The sequence below is a fragment of the Tetrao urogallus genome, assembly GCF_951394365.1.
Source record: "Tetrao urogallus genome assembly, chromosome: 6".
Taxonomy (NCBI): domain Eukaryota; kingdom Metazoa; phylum Chordata; class Aves; order Galliformes; family Phasianidae; genus Tetrao; species Tetrao urogallus.
This window is the reverse complement of record NC_136819.1, coordinates 52,115,999-52,134,937: the sequence shown is the minus strand read 5'-3', so window position 1 is coordinate 52,134,937 and position 18,939 is coordinate 52,115,999. Positions and strand designations below refer to the sequence as shown.

Sequence of the window (18,939 nt, the reverse complement as noted above, 5' to 3'; positions counted from 1 at the left end):
CAATCCAGCGCTCTGGAAGAAGGGCTTTATTTCCTTGTGCTTCCCTGCTGCACAGCAGAAGGAAATTAGAAATGTAACCTATTTTTTAAAGGGGTAAATATACTTATTTGAATACAAAATATTGCTGAAACAGAACAGTGACGATTGCAAGAATGAGTCAAAAGAGTAATGAAAAGCAGTTTTTAGTTGGCAGAAGCATATCAGTAAATCACAAATCTGCTCTTTAATTTATGCATGGATTAGTGTGTTTTAAAATAAGCAACTAGTAGTCTTAAGGTTGTAGCTACAAAAATGCTAAGAATCTGAACTTCCTACAGGATCTTCTTTTCCTAAAACATACAAAATCTATGTTTATCTACATTCTGCAATAAATTTCTTTGCTATTTATTCTGGTTGTAATCTACAAAAAAAAATATCTGTAAACATTCTGATAGACTGAAAGTGGAGAGTATATTTTTTTTAACTACATCTGATTATTTCAGGTTTCTTTTGTAAATAATTGAGGATTATATTTTCCACAGCAATGGAAAATCAGAGATTGCTTGTTAGGCTCCCAGCAGACAAAGTTGCTTGAATTGCCTTGTTGAAATCATGGAACCAACTCAAAGAGTAAGTCATTGCTCTCTCCAACCATTGAAAAGATATGTTCCAACTTTGTGCTGCTTACCTGGTGCTTGGATTAGGTAACTGAATTGATGTAGAGAGATTATAGCAAATAATTTAGGGCTACACCCAGACAGTAATTCCATCTGATTTTTTCAAAATAGACACAATGTTTAAGTTTTGGGGAAATATTTGCTTTTGTAGATGTAACTTTTTCAGCAGTATCATTTTCCTGTTGTTTCCCTACCTGTGGAGATTTACCTATTTAGCAAACAAGGTTGTTTCGTGGCTTTTACTATATTCCACATCAGATATGTGTTTTTGGGATTTCTAGGTGCTACCTGAGAGTAACAGAAGTGTAAAGCTAGCAAGGCGCTCCACATTGCCACCCTGCAGGCTTTCCCCATCAGTTAGCAAAAAGCTTTGAGTATTTGTTGCTCAGGAAGCAGCATAGCAGCATAGTCCCATGGGTTGGATCCCTCCAGAACCAGTTTTCCAGCAGTGTGAAAGGATGCTGCTGTGGTTCACGGGCAAGGGGAGCATCTTGGTGACCACTGAGGGCCATGTTGGGATGAGGAGCAGCAGGGATAGCCAGTTGCATGCAGAAGTTGTCAGGCATCTGTTTTCCAAACAGTTACTGCTGATGTTTCTTGCCAGCGGGTTATCATCCCGAGAGGTCAGGGTGGGGCAGGGAGACTCAGGTCTGTTTTTCTCAGACAGGTAGGCTGGCTGGCTGCCCGCAGCATGTGATGTGTTTGGGAAAGCCTGCCAAGTACCAGAGAAAGAGAGAAGGGATGTTAGCATTGCAATCAGGCGAGACCATCCGAGCAAGGGTGGGGAAAACCACACGGTGAATCCCACATCAAGAAGCGAATATTAATTCCCTTGTTTCCTCTGCAGCATGGAAGTAAAACCTGTTAAAAATAGGCTCATTTCGTAAGTTGCTATCTCTGTTGGCTATGTTCATCTGCCCTTGCATTAGCTGATGATGATAGAGGTGAGAAACAGATAAACAAAACTTTGTCAGTTTTCCTTATTAGTTAGGCAAGCACAAGCCTGCACTCAGGCCTGATGTCTGGAGGATGCCAGAAGCATTTTGCAGCTGTTGATCAATACCAAGACAGTATTTGCCACGGATTATTTTTCAGTGAGAATAATAAATAAGCAGGAAAATAGAACGTATCCATCAGCAAACAGTGGCATTTGGCCAAATTTGAAAATATAAAGATCTTCATAGCATAAATGTTTTCAACATTTATTCCTTATCTTCTGTGGGGCTTGGACTAAATCCTCAGAAATTAATGGCAGCCATTAAAAGGCTCAGCTCAGTGAGACACTTGAGCAAGTTAGGATGATCTTAGTGGCCTTTTCTAACATTAATGATTCTATGATTCTATGATGGCCTCCTTATGGTCCCCCAGTGGCCACATGATCACAGGGTCAAAACGAGACACTCATTTTAGGTTTTTGTTGAATGAGCATTTGGACCACAATTGTTTCTTCTCAAGTGCTAGATTTATCTTTGCATTGTGTGAGAACAGCTCATGAATGGATTCATAAGATGGGCCAGAGCTGTAAAAATCCATGGGCAGGACTCCAATGCTAGCTGATTGAATCAATGTCCTTGGAGGTGTTGAAGAAACGTTTAGATGTTGTACTAAGGGACATGGTTTAGTGGGGAAATATTGGAGGTAGGTGAATGGTTGGACTGAAAGATCTTGGAGGTCTTTTCCAACCTTGGTGGTTCTATGATTCTACGACATTCAAAAAACACTAGCAGCTTTAACATAATCCTTCTTCTCTGCTACTCTCTGTAGCAGATGTGGCGAGGGCTGGGCATGTCCTCAGAGCTGCTGAATATGGCCCAGAAATTAAGAGGATCTAAAAGAAAGCTGCATTTTTTTCCTTAGAAATATTTTCAGAAGATGTTTGTCTACGTGCTGCAGCAGCATTTCTCCCATCCCTATTACAAGACAGATAAACAAAACCTGCAGGAGCCAGGCTCCCAGTGCAGGCAAGGAGCAACATCCCTGGCTCTCAGGAGCGGCTCTGACCTGACAAGCTATCATATTTCATTTTCCCTATTTTTAACTCCTTTCAGTGAGCATAATGTTAAAATGACACAAGCTACTTCAGTTTCAGTGCACACGTCTGAGTGTCTATACTCACTGTCAGTCCAAACATGCTTCCCAAATATATGCTCCTTCTACGCATGGTGACACCAAAATAACCGCAATGCCAGTGAAGACTGAAAGGAAGTCTGATTCACTTGGCTCTGGCAGAGAGCTCCCTGCCAGCGCAGTGAATCAGGCTCAGTAAATTGCATACCTCTGGCTTCTTTCTGTTCTCCCTCCCTAGAGCCATCTCACGAGTTTTTATTTTTGGTTATTAAGTTCACACTTCTAATTCCAATGGGTGCGCACCAGCCATTTTGGTGACATACCAGTGACAAGTGGAAAAGAAACATCAGCATGACAGAGAACAAGGCTTTCTTTGTCTGTCAACAAAACAAGCTGAACTGCTACTCTCCATCTAACTGAAAGGAACAGGGATGGTATGTACCCAATAGAGGAACAGCACACTGTGTTTGCCACTGCTTCTGATTCATAAGAGGAGCAGACATACCCTAGACGCAAACCAAAACCAAGTGAAAAATGTGATTGTTCTTGACCGCTGCATTTCAAAACTTCAAGGAAGAGGAACTGGCAGTGGTGTCTTTTGTAGGACCCTGGTACTGTGCAAGAGGTGGAGGAACGTGAAGAAAAGCCAAGGAGAGCCCTCACTGTCTCTTGCTGTTCACTCTGGTGAGGGCTGCCACTATCAGAGACAAAGGACACTCTCAGTTCAACATAAGTACTCACTGCCAAGACAAACAATCAAATAAATAGCCTGGCTGGGCTTCTCTACAAAGAGGAGTGGCTGCCAAAGATGTCTGGATCCTGTGTCCCCTTGCCCTCACCACTATCCCATCTTCAGCACAGTCATCTCTGGTAGTCTGGATCCCTGAAATGCTTTGGGGCCGTCATGCTTAGAAATGGGACAGCCCCATGGATTTTTGGTTGACAGTGAGGTTGCTGAAGGGTTATTGCCACCCTGCTCCAATGTAGGGTACACCTTTGAGAACAAGGTAGTGCTGAGGAGAGGCAGGGGAAGACATATCTGTCAATACTGCTGCCAAAGAAAAGGCACCTGAAGCTGTTCCCACGCACAAGGGAGCTTCCTCCATCCTGGCCAGCCCATGAAGGATCCCATTCATTCTGGAGAATGAATGCCACCAATCTATTAAGTACTGAAGGAATAGCTATCTCTCCAGGTTACATCTCTGTCTTTGTCAGCACAGGCAATTACATAATTTTACTTCGTTACAAGATACAGATGACTTTTAAAATGCCTTCAAGATCCTGATTTTTTCTAGGCTTAACCCCATGAACTTATTAAATGGTAATATCTACGCACCAAAACTTACTGGCATAACATCTCCATTCCATTCCAAAGTATCTTTTGGGGCCATAGGGGCTGCACAAGTGTAGACTTTCGTTTCTCCATTAGTTTGTTTCTCTATGAGCCTTGCCAGCCCAGGTGCCTGCACAAAGCCTAGCTGTATGGATAGCAGCCAGGTCTGAGGTTAGTGTAATTAGCCCTGGCTGTGCTTGCAGGATTCTCCTTGGTACAATTGTACCATCAGATTTCTATCAGTGTGAGTTCCTCAGTCAGAGCAGGCAGGAAAAAAAATGTGCCCAGTTGATTAAATTACCCAGGATGAAATTTATGCTGGTAAATACTTTGTAAATCATAGCACACACACAATCTGCACTCAGTGCTGCATTTATAGAATACATAAAAGACAAGGACAAAACTGCTTCATTTTTCCTTTACCAACACAAAGCTTTCAATCTCAGCTCAACATAGAATTTCAATAAGGAAGTGCACAGGTGGGACAGACTGGTGGATTAGCTCACTGAGGAAGCAGCTATGCACCAAAAGAAAAAAATAGAGCAGCCTTATATCCTTCACTATTTTCTGAGGGCACAGAAGGCAGCTGCACTGCATAATCTGGGAATTTTTCCAAACTCTCTACTTTTTTTAAAGTTCACAACATGCAGCATGAAGCAGCTAATGCAGGATCACACTTTGCTCAGGAGAGGCCCTGAGAATGTGTGTAAATACGGAACAGGTTCCCTACTCTTTTGGTTTCACGGGCTGGCCGTACTGAAGCAGCGCTCACAGTTGTCTGGAGTATCAGCAACTCCCACTGAGACTCAGCACCAGTTGGAAAGAGGTGAAACTAATCTCAGAGTCCTGGGGGAATGCAATTGCTGCCACTCAATGGTAAAGGAAAAATAATAGCCCCCCCATGAAAGCCAGTGCTACTACATGGGATGGTTTGCCTCAGAAATTCACATTTGAGAGCATAGTTTTCATACTGTAAAGGTCCTCTGCCACTATTTAACGTAAATACAAGAAGAGATCCTTTCACTGACCCCAAATTCAACACATCTGAGCTATACAGGGGATTCTTCTATGGCACCCATTTTCTCCGTGGGATCAGTGTTCTGGCAGCACAGGGATGAGAGACGGGGACTCTCCTGCTGACTCATGTCACTGACTGAGTTTATACAATCAACAGGGGATTTCACCACAAAGGTTGGACCCTTGATATGTGCCTTTGACAATATTGCTGCCTTCTCAGTGCCTCACCCTGAAAATGAAAACCCTCATCTTTACTGGTCTCCTATATTTAATTACTGTCTGTAAAGCATCTGGAGATGGTTATAGAAAGGATGTTATGCAACTTAACTCCAAGTCTGATGATTAGTATCACCATTCCCAGGCAACATTCTCTCTTTGATATTAGGAACAACAGCAAGAAAGATGCTGATGATGGTGGCATTGGTTTTGGCTCCAACGATGGAATCCATAGTCATCTCCTATCTTTCAATCCTGATTACACCAGCAGATTTACTCTAGATTCACACTAGTGTAACTGGAAGATGTAGCTGGGCCACAAAAAGCTTTTGTGAGTGGGATTTGAAGCAATTATTAGAAAAATAAAAAGGATTAAAACAGAAGGCATGGAAAAAGGTGGAAAGATGAGTCTCAGCAGCTAAGTGAGAAGGAGCTGGAACCCAAGCTTTTCTAAAATATGGATCAAAGGTCAATTTCTGAGCCTCCAGCAGCTGCTCGCTGTATTAGAGAGAATGGCCAGGAATCCTAATGAGAAGAGAGAAGCAGGGCTGGGCTCCAGTCCCTACAAAGATGAGGAGGAGCAGGAGAAAATATGAGACTTGGAGTGCTGCATAGGTCCCACATCACCAGAAAGGCAGCAGTAGCATTAAAGGGAGGAGGAAAAAAACATCCTAGAAAATCTTTGCCATGAAAAATCATGAAATTATATCTCAAGCAGCCTACAAGCTGTCTCAAGGAAAAGTTAAATAACAAGACTTCTGTTCTTCTCTCCCTCCCTTTGTGTTCACTGTTAAACTAGAGTGACCTTAGTAAAACAGCACAAATAACAGTTGGACTACATATAACTCAGTCTAAAGATAATTTACCTCCTTTGTACACTCAAATTCTGCCATGCTTTTCTCTTACGCTCTGATCTCTGCCCTGTCTCACAATGGGAGTGAAATGGAAAGGAGAAGTGCTAACCTTTTCCTTGGTAAGCAAGACACGATGGATGTGAGGGGACAGCAGTGCTTTGCCTGGCTGCTGCAACAGGCAAGCAGAGTAAAAGCTGTGATTTGCATGTCACTATCCTGATTTCCAAAAGGGAAAAAGTTGTAAAGGATAATTTGCACCTCGCCCTCATCAATCCTTGATTTGACTGAACTTTAGCAGAATATTTGCTGGGTTATGTAATAGACACAGATTACAACAGCTTGCCACATCCTTGAAAACTGCAGTTTTAACCCCTGGACAGACTGCATCCTGGTAGGTAAAGATAAACAAGTCACGGATATATGAGACTAGTTCAGATCAGACAAACCTCAAAAATACATCTTGAGGACCCATCTGGCAGCTCCAAATACCAGAGGACACCCTCCTTTCTGACTGTCTTGGCTGTGCCCAACCTTTCCATCTTCTTCCTCCCATCCCAAGCAGTCCCAGAGAATTTTCCCCCATGCCTCAGCTGCCCTTTTCTCAGGCTCCCCATCCTTCCTGGATGCCAGAGACCCCTCAGAGGTGACTCCTTGGAGCTGCCCCCTTGCAGACCGAGCCTTCAGCATCACCCTTCCTTTGTGTCCTGCAGCTGCAGGTGTTGTCCAGATATTACCTTCATTCAGCTTGCTCTGCAAGGACTAAGAGTGAAGATGGGCTGCAGGGCAGTGCAGAAACCAAGGCACCAGCCCTGCTACGGTCATAAACCCAAACCACTGCATCTTCTCTGCCACTCTAATCCCACCGGCTGGATGAATCTGTCACACAGCACGGCTGTGTCTGCAAGTGCATTTTCACCTCCTTTTCCCAGCATAGCAATACACACTGCGTAGACTTTAAGATCTCCCTACATCTGACCAGCTATCGCTTGGGCAGCACTTAAGAACAAGGGAAGCTCAAGAAGCTGAGCATTGGAGCTAATGAAATAAGCCAGAGAGACGCAAAGAATGTTTCAAAGAGAAGAAAAACAACAAATGAAGTGCTGGCTCACGTTGAAAGGCGAGGTGGGCTGGCGGGAGCTCCGCATGCAGAGGAGCTCACTCAGGAGGGCTGACAAAAACGTGGGCAAAGGGCGGTGACTTTGGGCAGCAGTCAGACCGAGCTGCACACATGATGCAAGGCGGGGTTCGGAGCTGCAACCGCCCCACCCCGGGTCTGTGAATGACCCAAAGCACCTCATTCATCACACAGGGACAGCTGTTGGACTGGGGACTGAGACAGAGCTGCCCGCTGCTTCCAGGTAGGCCCTGACATTCCCCAGCCCGGCCACCAGCCAGGTCTCACAGGGGCTCCAGATCCCTCACATGTGCAGCTTCTTGCTTCTCTGGGCACGCAGCACAACCAGAGCTTCCACCTGCATGCTGCGCCTCTCTCTTTTCTCCATCTGCTGGGGCTTGAGGACTTGGCTGGGTGTGTGCTAAGGTGATAAGCTGGGTTAATTTTCCTCCTCCTGGCACTGCTCTCGTGATGAACATGAGCAAAGAGGATCCCCCCGTCCTGATGGAGCAACCTACGTGCTGCTGTAGCATGTATGTTTGCTTTCTCTGCAAAATAGAGAGTGGCAAGGAGCTTCTTGAAGCAGCTATGAATCATTGGACTTAACTGGCACCCACCCAGGGCCCCAGATGGGAGAAGAGGAGCTTTTTCTAAGCCCTTCCCACATTCTTGTGCAAATAGGAGGGATGAATGATCACCATCCCCGATGCCAGACAGTTTTCTGGGCCAAATTCACACATGAGTCTAAGGAAGCCAAGGGGAACTGAAACTGGTGCAGCTCTCCCTTCCTTCCGCTCCTCATGATGACTATATTTCATATGTTCAGATCCTTCTGGGACTGCTTAGACTGACTTTGTGTAATTATTTTCATCTTTGGATTAAACAGGCCAAATATGTAAGCTGGATCTCAGCTTGCTGAGATCTTATTTTACACCATATTTTCTCCCTTTGGCATATACATTACACAGCAGCAGATTGGATTTAAGTAGGGTTTTTTTTTTCAGAATAAAAGCCATTTTGGCTTGAGGGTGTCAATTCTTTAGTAACTATTACTGCTGTATCTTATGTGGGTACTTCAAAGGACCACAGAAAAGTCCTAAACTTTTTAACTTGCTCATACTGGCTCTCAGTAAACACACGCACTCTGTCCCTCTCCAGTCTTAGAGCACACAAAGCTCACTCAGCCTACAGGTTATGGGAAAGCTGACTTGGTGCATAAGCCTACAACTACAGCCTTATCTCTGCCAGCTGTGCTCCATCCTTCTTTGCTTGCAATCTCTGATGAGATGTGCAGAGGTGTACACATTCATGAGTGCACCTAAATCTGATGGATATCCCTCCTCTCAAATTAAAATGCTGATTCAAGTCAAAGATAAAAGAATATAAAGGCTGTGGGATCCCTAGCGGAGGGTTTGAAATCAGCTTTCATCTGCCATGTCAGATGTGTGGGGCCTGTAGGTATAGGAGAAGGGATAGACTTTCAGTGAATCCTGCTTTGGAAAGTCCTGCAGTCTCTTCTACATGGAGTTGTACAGTATTTACACATTATAAAATGCATGACATAGTCCACCTGCCGGAGGGTCAGGGTCAACAGGTGCAGTCAAAATTAGCAATATTTTTGATGTGTAGCACCTTTCTTTCTATTGGCAAAGTGCCACTTGAAGGTTTAAAGCTCCCATAATAGAAAATTATTTGCTGAGCAGCTTTTATGAGCAGCCAGAGGTTTCCATGCTTTCTAGGGAAGTAACAATAGTTTTGGTATCTCCAGCTGTGGCTCCTCTGCACTATGGTCTGCCTTAATTGTTCTGTGATCACTTAGTGCCTAAAATTAGAATTCTGTTCTTTGGTTATTGCGAGATCTTACAGTCTAGTGTCTACACTTACTATTAATACATGGTTACAACTTTCTTCCAGGCTCTTCTCTCTAAATTTGTGTGCTAAACAATTGATGAAAATACAGTTGTGATGAGCAGAAACAGTGCAAGGGGCAAATCTTAGCCACACACCTGAGCAGATATTTTCCCACCAGTCCCAGCTCTCCTAAACTTCTTTCCTCATTGCCCCACACAATAAATTACATCTTCTCTGCACTGCTGATGTCTTGTAAGGGCTCAGGAGGTTTCCTTTATGCTTCGTTTTCAGCCCAGGTGAATAAATGTTCTTCACCAAGGCTCGCCTCCGTCCAACCTATAAGCCCATTTCCTCTAGAGATACTGCAGGAATGCCTACCATGGCTTTTGTCCATTCTCCTCTCTGTCCCTGTAACCTGCAAGTGCCAAGCAGGGGCTGACTTGATAGCATCTCCCCAGGAGATGGGAGCTCAGTAAAGGGACATGCTCTGACCAGAAGCTGGTAATTTTTAATTAGGGGAAAAAACAACAAAACACAAACAAACAAACAAAAAAACCTGCCCTCTGAATTAATATAGGTAGGTAAATAAATGTTACAGTAGCAGCTGGGAAGGAAGGACTGCTTCAGGCTGCTGTGTGTCTCATGTTGGTTTTGTCAGGAGTGCCTACTTCAACACCACTCTCCTATTCTGTTTAATTTTCATAAAATATTTGTTTCTTGAAATTTAGGATAGCTTGGCTATCAAGGCTGTAAGTAACTTCTGGCAGGACGACTTTTTCTTTGTTGCAGATCCCTGGGTAATGACAGTGGGCCTTGTGTTGCTGATTCCCAAACTTGTTCTGGTTTGTAGGCACCCCAAGGGCTGTTCTGCAGTGCTGCTCTGTTGTAACTTGTTCCACTATTAAAAGTGAAAAGCTCCCTCAGATTAAAAAAGTGTAAACGAAGAAAATGAAAGATTAACGCTGTACCTGAACCTGATCCCTCTTCAAAGCTGTCTTTAAGATCTCCCTTGCAGTTACCCAGGACCTCTCCAGCCATGCTCATGTTCCACCATCATACAGCCCTTGGCCCCACTCTCTCCAAGTTAACTGGAAAGTCAGCGGGTGCTATGGGGTGAAAATAAGCACCTCCTTTCTTCAGATCAGTGTGGGGAGTTAGATTTGCAGTTTTCTCTGAGATTTAGGCATACTGAGACTAAATAAAACACTGTTCGAACTCATTTGCAATATCCACAGTTGCCTGGATATGCTGATTTTGCACTAGATTCGTGCTTCTGTTTAGCAGTGAATTGGCTGCCCTGTCTCATCTCTTCCTGGATAGCATGACTCATGTTAGAAATTGCTTCATGAGTTTCTAATAACTTGATTACAGAGTGTATACATACGGCATCTTCTCAAAGGTCTCAGAGCTTGTGAGATGCAGCTAGATTTTCACAGAAGCCACATGTGATCTATAATAAAACTGAGTATTAGGTCATTTGGAATATCTCACTCCTTCGTTTCTTTGCAGTTTTGAAGTTTCAGGCAGTTTTCTGAGGACTTTCCATTACCTCTGAGGGCTTCTGGTTTTCTGTGGCACCTGATCAGCTTGGAAATTGAAGTGGGAAAGTGTTCTTCACTTCTTTCTAAAAGATCTTTACAGTAGGAATAAAGTTTAAGCTCTGGAAGAGGAAAGTCAATGTTTTGTCCAGAGATAAAAATAGCCATTTCATTTTGGGTGACAATTTTGTATCCAAATTTAAATCACATTTCATTTGCTTTTCCCTGCTGTTCAGCAGGGGAATGAGAGGGCCTTCCCAGAAAGGAGGGAGAATGCTCAGGAAGGAGAGCCTGCAGCCTCAGCACAGCCTGAAGTGAAAGGAGGAGGGGACATAAGACTATCAGAGCGAATCTGGGTCACCACTGTTGTTCTGTTGTTGTTTGTACCTGCTGGACAAAACCTTCTCCACCCTCTCCTCTGGGAGGACTAAGGCCCATAGAGGCTTTTTGTGCTGTTTTCAGGGCTGAGAGGGAGACAAATGTTACTATGAATGAGCTGAATTATTAGCCCCCGGTGCTGTACTTAACAGCACCACCGACCTACACCCAGTGAGGCCCATTTTCCACACTGTATGAATCACTTGCTCGGTTTTTGTGCTCGCTAGCTTCACATTTTAATTTTCCATTCCTCTGGCTTTCCTCATGTGGATGAATAATGGACCATTTATAATACATCAACAATATCAGAGCACACGATTATGGCCTCAGTCAGTATAATCCCTTCAGACAGCTCGCAGAGCACGAATGTGCTTTCTCTGTCAGGATAGATAAATGCCCATCATGCAGCGCCACGTCCTGCTCCCACCCAGCCAGTAGAAGGAGATGCCAGCCTGGCAATTTGTCCCCTCTGCCACCCTAAATATCTCCCAGAAGCTGAGTCATGAAGCAGAACCCATAATAATGGGTGATTCTTTGAACCAAGGGACAACCATCAGCTGTGCTAACAATTATAGATGGAAATGGGCTTCAGGCAGCAGTTTATCATCAGGCAAGCTGTGCCCTTCTATTGCTGTAAATAAATGTCTGAGTAAACTTTTACTGAATTCAAATAATCAAGGCAATTCCATTGGCATTAGGGGCTGAGCCTTCTCCTGCTGTGCTCACTGCAGTGGCTGTGGGGCTCTGCACAGATGCAGCCTTGAGGATCGAGCCTTGCTGCTTGCCCTGTGCTGGATGCTGGCTCATTCATCCTTATCTTGTGTGGATGCTACTTGAAGGGTGGCATGCTTCAATCTCTGCATCAAAGATCTTCATCAAGTACTAAGAAATGAGGCTTAAGCACAGAACTTGTTCTTATCACAGTTTTGCCTTTCTATTTCCTTAACATACAGCTTTTTCTGCTGAATTTGTTCAATATTTGGAAAAGGCATATTTTCCTGAAACCAGGATTTTGAATTTGGAAATCTATAGGGTGAACACTGCTTAACCAAACCACTCCATACTCAGCTAACATAAGCTAAATGTGCTTATTTAGCATGAAATGGGAACAGAGCCACTGTCACATGTGCTGACTCCTGACCACCCCATGCACAAACCGAGGCCTGTGTTGCAGCTGCCTGTGGGACTTGGAGAGAGCCCCAGAGCCTGTGAGGAGGGAGCATTGCATGAGCAGATATACCAGAAAACAAACACTCATGTGAGCTAGCAGCTGACAGAAGAGCCTGGCTCACCTCTGCTGGCTCCCAGTTTGCTGTGCTCCCACAGAAAGGCTTTGCTTCCAGCCCCCAGGGCATCTGGGGCTCTGCCATCTTCCTTTTCATCCCCTGTTCGCTGAGTTTGCACCAGAAACTGAGGGCACTTCTGTTGCCCAAACTCCACCATATATGTAATATCTCCTCTTAAAACAATGAGAGTTATTTGCTCTCATTTTGGTGATTCCGATTTATGGACAAATGCAGCCGGAACCAGCATGGCCCCATGTTTTGTGCAAGACTGAACAGTAACTTTGTTTACCATCATCATTATTATTAAATTAGGGGGAAATAATTGTGGTGCATAAGGGTTCATTCAGTCATTTGGGTCATCTGCAGCTGAACTCAAAGGCAACACTGCAGTGAGGGGAAAAGACTTTTGCAGCATGTACACTATGGACACCAGGGCTGCTTTGTGTAGCATACAGCTCCAGGAGGAGGGTGCCTTTCAGATGGGACCTTTCCAATAGCTTCACAACAGCAAACATGGAGCAAAGAAGCCCAGATCTACAAAGCACCGAGATGCAAAGAGGAAGTCAATGTCCTTCTGGGGCACTTGCAAGCTGCTCCAGCTGAAAAAGCTGAGGTGCCAATGTCAGATAAATTTACAAGTTATCTGATCTTGTTCTTGCTTTTCCCCCCACGAGATAATTCTGTCACCCTGTGGTGAATGGTTCATTTAAAACAAAGTCCTCCAACACTTGGATCTGTCCCATCGCTTGACTTAATGGATACTTGATACCGGCCAACCAGCTCACTCCATCAAGAAATCAATCCCAACACGCTGCTGATCTCCAACAGCAAACAGTGTCTCCCATGTCACCCAGAGTCCCTTCCCTGTGGCAGCCAACAACACGCACCAAGCCAGGGCCCAATGGCAGCAATGACCTTGGTTTTCCACAGAACACCCTCGTTGAGTCCCAACAAGGGAAGGACAGAACAGGGCAAACATTCACAGCCTGGAGGTGGACAGTTTATGTGATACGGAAGAAGGAAGCTGGGGCTGGGTTGTTTGCAGTTAGATTTTCCTGCTCGCCTGGGCTTCCCAAGGACCCGCTCACGTCCACAGATTCGCTCAGAAGAATCACCTTTGTCATAAGCCCTGTCCATACAAACCCCCACTCTATGGAGCGATAGAAAGGAAATGAGCCAAGAACACCATAGCGCAACAAACCATTTATGATTATTTTTTTTTTTTACAATAACTGAAAATTTCTCTTTTCCAGTGGGGTCTGAACTATTGCATGGAATGTTTACTTTTATCAGTGTCTGCTCTTTATATAAGATCTAAAAACATCAGGGATACATCCTTGTAACTTCAAATTTGATAGAAAAAATGCGTCTTGCTCAACTACAACAAATGTCCCACAAAAATTTTTATGGTACATTTCTCTTCAGAAATATCCAACTCAGTATACAGTCACTGAAAAATACAGAACTTGTTAATGTTGTATTTACGGTTTGGCAGGTTCTAGGACATTTTTCCCTTATGGATGTCCAAACTGAAGAAAAATGACCAATCTGAGCTGGTAATAAAAGAGAAGGATTTAAGGCAGACTAATGACATCAGAGAAAACAAATAAGTTGGTTTAAATCATTCCTTTCTCAGATACTTGAGCATTGCCACCTGGCACGATCGGGTTATTCATGGGCAATAACACCCTTCTCTCTAGCTTGAACTTTTGTTCTTCTCTTGTCAGCTGTTTGACGCTAATTTTCACTTTTCAAGGGCACTCTTAGTTCTGCTTTCTGTCCAATATTGCAGGTTCTAAAATATTAAAATAATAAATGTCCAGGATCAGCCAGCTCTGAACTGTGGTTGAGAAGGGAATTAAACGCAGCAGAGAAAATGAATAGAGCTGGTTGGAGAGAACACAATATAAATATTAACTTTTAATTAAAGCCCTTTGCAACACACAGTCTGGAGGCAGGTCTCCAATGGGAGAGGAGGAGGACACTGGCTTTTAGGTGGACCATCAGCCAGACTCTCCTCAGCTTCATATGCACTAATCCACAGCTGGTGGGGCAGGAAGGCAGCAAGTGCACAAGAATTACGGTTTTCTTCAATTCCTGCACAGGCCCTGCTAATTATAGCAGTTTTCCCCCAGATCTATGGCTGCATTGGCCCTGGGTCTGGCTGGCTCCTTTTTTACGGTTAATTCTGTCCAAGCCATTTTGTCTGTGGGAGGTCAATGCCAGCACTGTCAGGGCTGGCGAAACTGCATTTGGAGGACAAAGGGAGATGGAGCATATGCCCCAGGACAAAGTAAAAGAAGCTTTCTAGAGTGAATTGGTTTCCCTTTTCTACTCCTTTTTCATTTTCTCCTATTCATGAAATGATTGGTCTTGGAATTGTCTCATGTTTCATTTCCAAACAATGCTTTCTCTGTTGTTGGCAAAGTTTTTTATTTACACTTGCAGATCGGCATTTTTTGCTTCCTTAATTTTTTTTCTCTCCTCATCAGCAAGAATATTAACACTCAATTAAAAAATATACATTTAGGAATCCCAGAAGAAAACATATGACTTTCTGAAAATGCACAATTCTTCCCTGGATTTGTTTTCCTTTAGCCCAAATTCAGTTTCTCCACCCCAGATACTGTGGAGTTGACGTGTGTTTTTCTTAACAGAGGAGAAACCTGTCATTACACGAAATACTTGCATTTCCAACCTGCTGTCAGTGCATCACACAGTGCTGGTAGAGCCCACCAAGAGCAGGCAGACAGTGGAGCTTCTTTGGGGTGAATTCTCAGATGAAAAGATTATAAAAAGCACAAGACTAACCTGTTCCAAAAACAGATTCCAGTTAAGTTACAAGACATGTGAATTACACCCATTCATTTTTTTTTGGAGGGGGGGAATTTGTATTGCCTAGCTCTAGAATGAGGTCTTTGAGTTCAACACCAAGGCTTCTTAAAGGGAGCAGTGATGAAATCTCTTTTCCATACCTGGCTCTCTCTCTGTTTATGGTTATATAGGTTATTTAGGTTATATGCCTACCTGTAGATGGATGAGATTTATGCAAAAAAGTTTTGAAGAAAATCAATCAAATTGATGGCTGATGTATTGCAAAAGAGAAGAAATTCAGAGGAAATCTGTGTGGCTGGCTAATGTATCTTTTTACTTCAAACCTCAAGATTATAAAATACATAAACTCTCTTGTCTTAATAACATGTAGAATCATGGGTGACAAAGATGTCTACAAGTCAGTGACTACAGTGATATTTATCTTCTTCTGGGCTGATCTGATTGTTGGTGGCCCAATCCACAGACATCTATTCATTCCTTTCATGGTTTGTTTGACATCCACCTTTTCTACACCTTCTGTTCACACTGATCTTGGTTTTACCTTCCTTTTTTTCACTTCTCCAGTTTCTCCTCTTCACAGCCTATTTCCCTTCAAACATGAGGTCCACAAATTTTTAAATCATTTCTGAGTTAACAAGTCCATTTCATGTAGCTGGTCTCTGCTGCCCTTGAGGAAGTTGATGACCTCCCATTTTTCTCCCAAATTTCTTAATGGTCAAAATTGCTAAAGAGGAAAAAGAATGGAAATGATCGTCCTTACATCCTCCACGAAAAAGTGCATGAATTTGTGTTTCAGAGCATGCTTTATTGTAGTCTCTGTGAACAACCTGTCTCCGTTTCTTTAGAACAAAGGACAAAGAAGAAAATTCTCATTGTTTTTCCTCTCCTTTCTCAATTACTAATAATGCATCACGCCCTTATGTGCAGGCTTATTATCAATCCATTCACAAGTCAGGGTGTGAATAACAATAATAAAAGCAAGCTTATATCATTCCATTGTGTATTCTCAGCCTTACCTTTGAACCAAGGAAAGAAAACAAATTTGTAATACAGGGAGCTGTAAAACAGGGCTAGAGGTGGAACAGAGAAATGCAAGATATAATTGTACTCCCCAGCAAGGCAACAGAGTGGAGAAGATCTTTCAGTATTGCCTCAGCATAATTTAGAGTTTCTCTTAATATTTAGATATCTGTCACAAAGAGTAAATAAGAAGAGATACCTGGAGTATGCCTGGTGAATTAGTTGGTTCTGTTGTGGTAGGATCGTTTGGAGAATTGAAAATGATCAGGTTGGTATAATGTTTTTAGTAGCTCAGAAGGCAAGTTTGATAAAGATTGTGCTACTCTGTTGCTTTTTTACAGATAAATCAAGTGAGCATAGTGTATCCACATTAGTCAGATAAAGATAAAACACTTGCATAGTCTTGAAACTCCACCATATGGATCTTCTATTGATTGGCAAGAGAAAAGATTTTAGGCTTCGAGTTATGTGGGGATAAATCTCTACTATATGAGTTTCATTCTGTAGAGTTATAGCAACACGGCACCGCTCAGATGTCAGTGCTTACGCATTCAGTCCTGAGCTGAAACTGGAAAAAAGCCAGGGACAGTGAACGTAGATGCCTTAAAAAAAAAGTACATAAAAATTTCTTCCACGTTTATGGAAAAAACAGTTGGCTTCTGTCAACTTAGCCACGCATTTGTCTCATGCGGGCTTTAAAAATAGTGGAAAGATCGAAGAAACACCCATCAATATAGAATCACAGAATCCTCAGAGTTGGAAGGGATCCTTAAAGGTCATCTAGTCCAACTCCCCTGCAATGAACAAGGACATGCACAACAAGATCAGATTGCCTGGGGCCTGATCCAGCATCACTTTGAAAGTCTCCAGGGATGGGCATCCACCACCTCTCTGGGCAATCTGTGTCAGTACCTCAACACCCTCACTGTAAGAGACATTTCTTTATATCCAAATTAAACCTACCCTCTTTAAGCTCTTTATTTCCCCTTGTTCTATCACCATAGACCGTGATAAAGAATCTGTCCTCTTCTTTCCTTTAGCTCCCTTTCAGAAATTGAAAGGCAGCTGTCAGGTATATATTATATTCAGCAATGAGTTTAAACAAAGCACACATTGGGGATGGAACACAGTGCTTCTGAATTCTGATGGGTCTGCAGCCGGCTGAAGTGCTGCTTCTGGTTTTGGAGGTGGGTGCCAAATTTCTGCATCCAAACAAACTGTCTCTGCCTCGAACCACCGTGTCAGGCTGGGCTCCTTTTTTGCATGTCTGTTTCTAAAAATATATGTTGTTTGTCAGGATTATGTTGAAAGATGGTTCAGAAAGTTTGAATGTTAGTATAATTCCAAGGACTGTAATCACCCAGGAAGGTGGTAGAGTCATCACCCTGGGAGGTGCTCATGAAACGTGTAGATGTGGCACTGAGGGACGTGGTCAGTGGGCGTGGTGGAGATGGGGAGGTGGTTGGACTGAGTGATCTTAGATCTTTTCCAACCTTAATGATACCGTGATTCTACGACTGAGCATAGAAATGGGGATATTAGAAAAGCAAGCCAAAAAATGAGCTGAATTCTAGAGGTCTTGAAGCTCAGGAGGCTCCATCCCAGGAGCAGCTGCAGGAGGCCTTGCTTGACACTTTGGGTCTCCTGCACTGCCACACTCACATCACCTCTCTTCCCTCCTTTATTTCCAGGCCTCTCTACACTGCCTGCAGCCCACTGAGTTATTCTGTTTCATGAATGTGGATGTCACACGAGAAAACACTGCTTGCATATGAGCTGGGTTGTGCCTCACGTGACATTTAGATTAATTGTATAAGATTATATATACTATATATATTTGTATCCTATATCATAACTAATTATATAATTATTATATACATTATATATTAGTATAATAATATGAAACACTGTCTAGTTCAAACGCAGAGAAATTGTGTATTAAAGAAAATTATACATAATATTGATTCATTTTCCTATATATGCAATCTTAAATAACTAATATATAATAGTCTGCATTAATTACACAAAATTCTTTCCAGAATTGGCTATAATATAAACACTGTAGCTCTGTTAAGACCCAGTTGTACAAAATGCCCGTGTTAACCATCCACTCATGATAGGAAGCTGAGCAGTACCCTTTACTTTCACTGACCAATTTCAGTGTGCCCACTGAAGAAATGGGGTGCACCCCTTCTAAAGCTGGGTCTGAAAATACAGCACCTACAGAACTTGAGATCCTGAAATCTATTCACAGGCAACAACACAAAAATCCACAGCATATCTGCCACAAGATGAAAGCAGCCCATCAGCAAACACAGGCTTCTTTAGCTGGTATGGGATTTTACCTGTTCACATCCTGCTTCAGTGTGCTGGCAAAGCAGCCAGGGCTGCTTATGTATTATTTGTGTTTTGCACCCCTTCACCTCTCATCTGTCTGCCAGCATGCAAACAAACAGGCAAATACTTCTGCAAAACAAGGAAACCTCAACTAAGACCTCTTGCTGTGATTTTTCAAAACTTCAGGGAAGTGTAATCTGAAGAGGGAAGAATTCCTCAGATGGGGAGGGAGAAATCAGCTGTGTTATGAATTCCTTACCCTTGTTGGGGGGTGGGGAAATAGCAACAGGTGAGAGGAGAGCTGGGAGTTTGAGTAAAGCAGTTTCTGTTTGTGCTGAGTGGCTCTGTGTGTGTGTTGGTGTTGTAAAGTGTGCTGGCACCCCAAGCTGTGAATCATGGTAGCACTGAACGTGGTGCAAGGTCTGTCAGCTCTCAGT

The 18,939-nt window shown here is 43.2% G+C and overlaps 1 protein-coding gene across 1 annotated transcript in view; it reads left to right on the top strand.

The window, feature by feature from the left end:
* Positions 1-18,939, top strand: part of AHNAK2 (AHNAK nucleoprotein 2) — a gene marked incomplete at both ends in the record, with an annotated part of 60,279 nt that overhangs the window by 500 nt on the left and 40,840 nt on the right. The gene's annotated exons all lie outside the window — the stretch shown is intronic.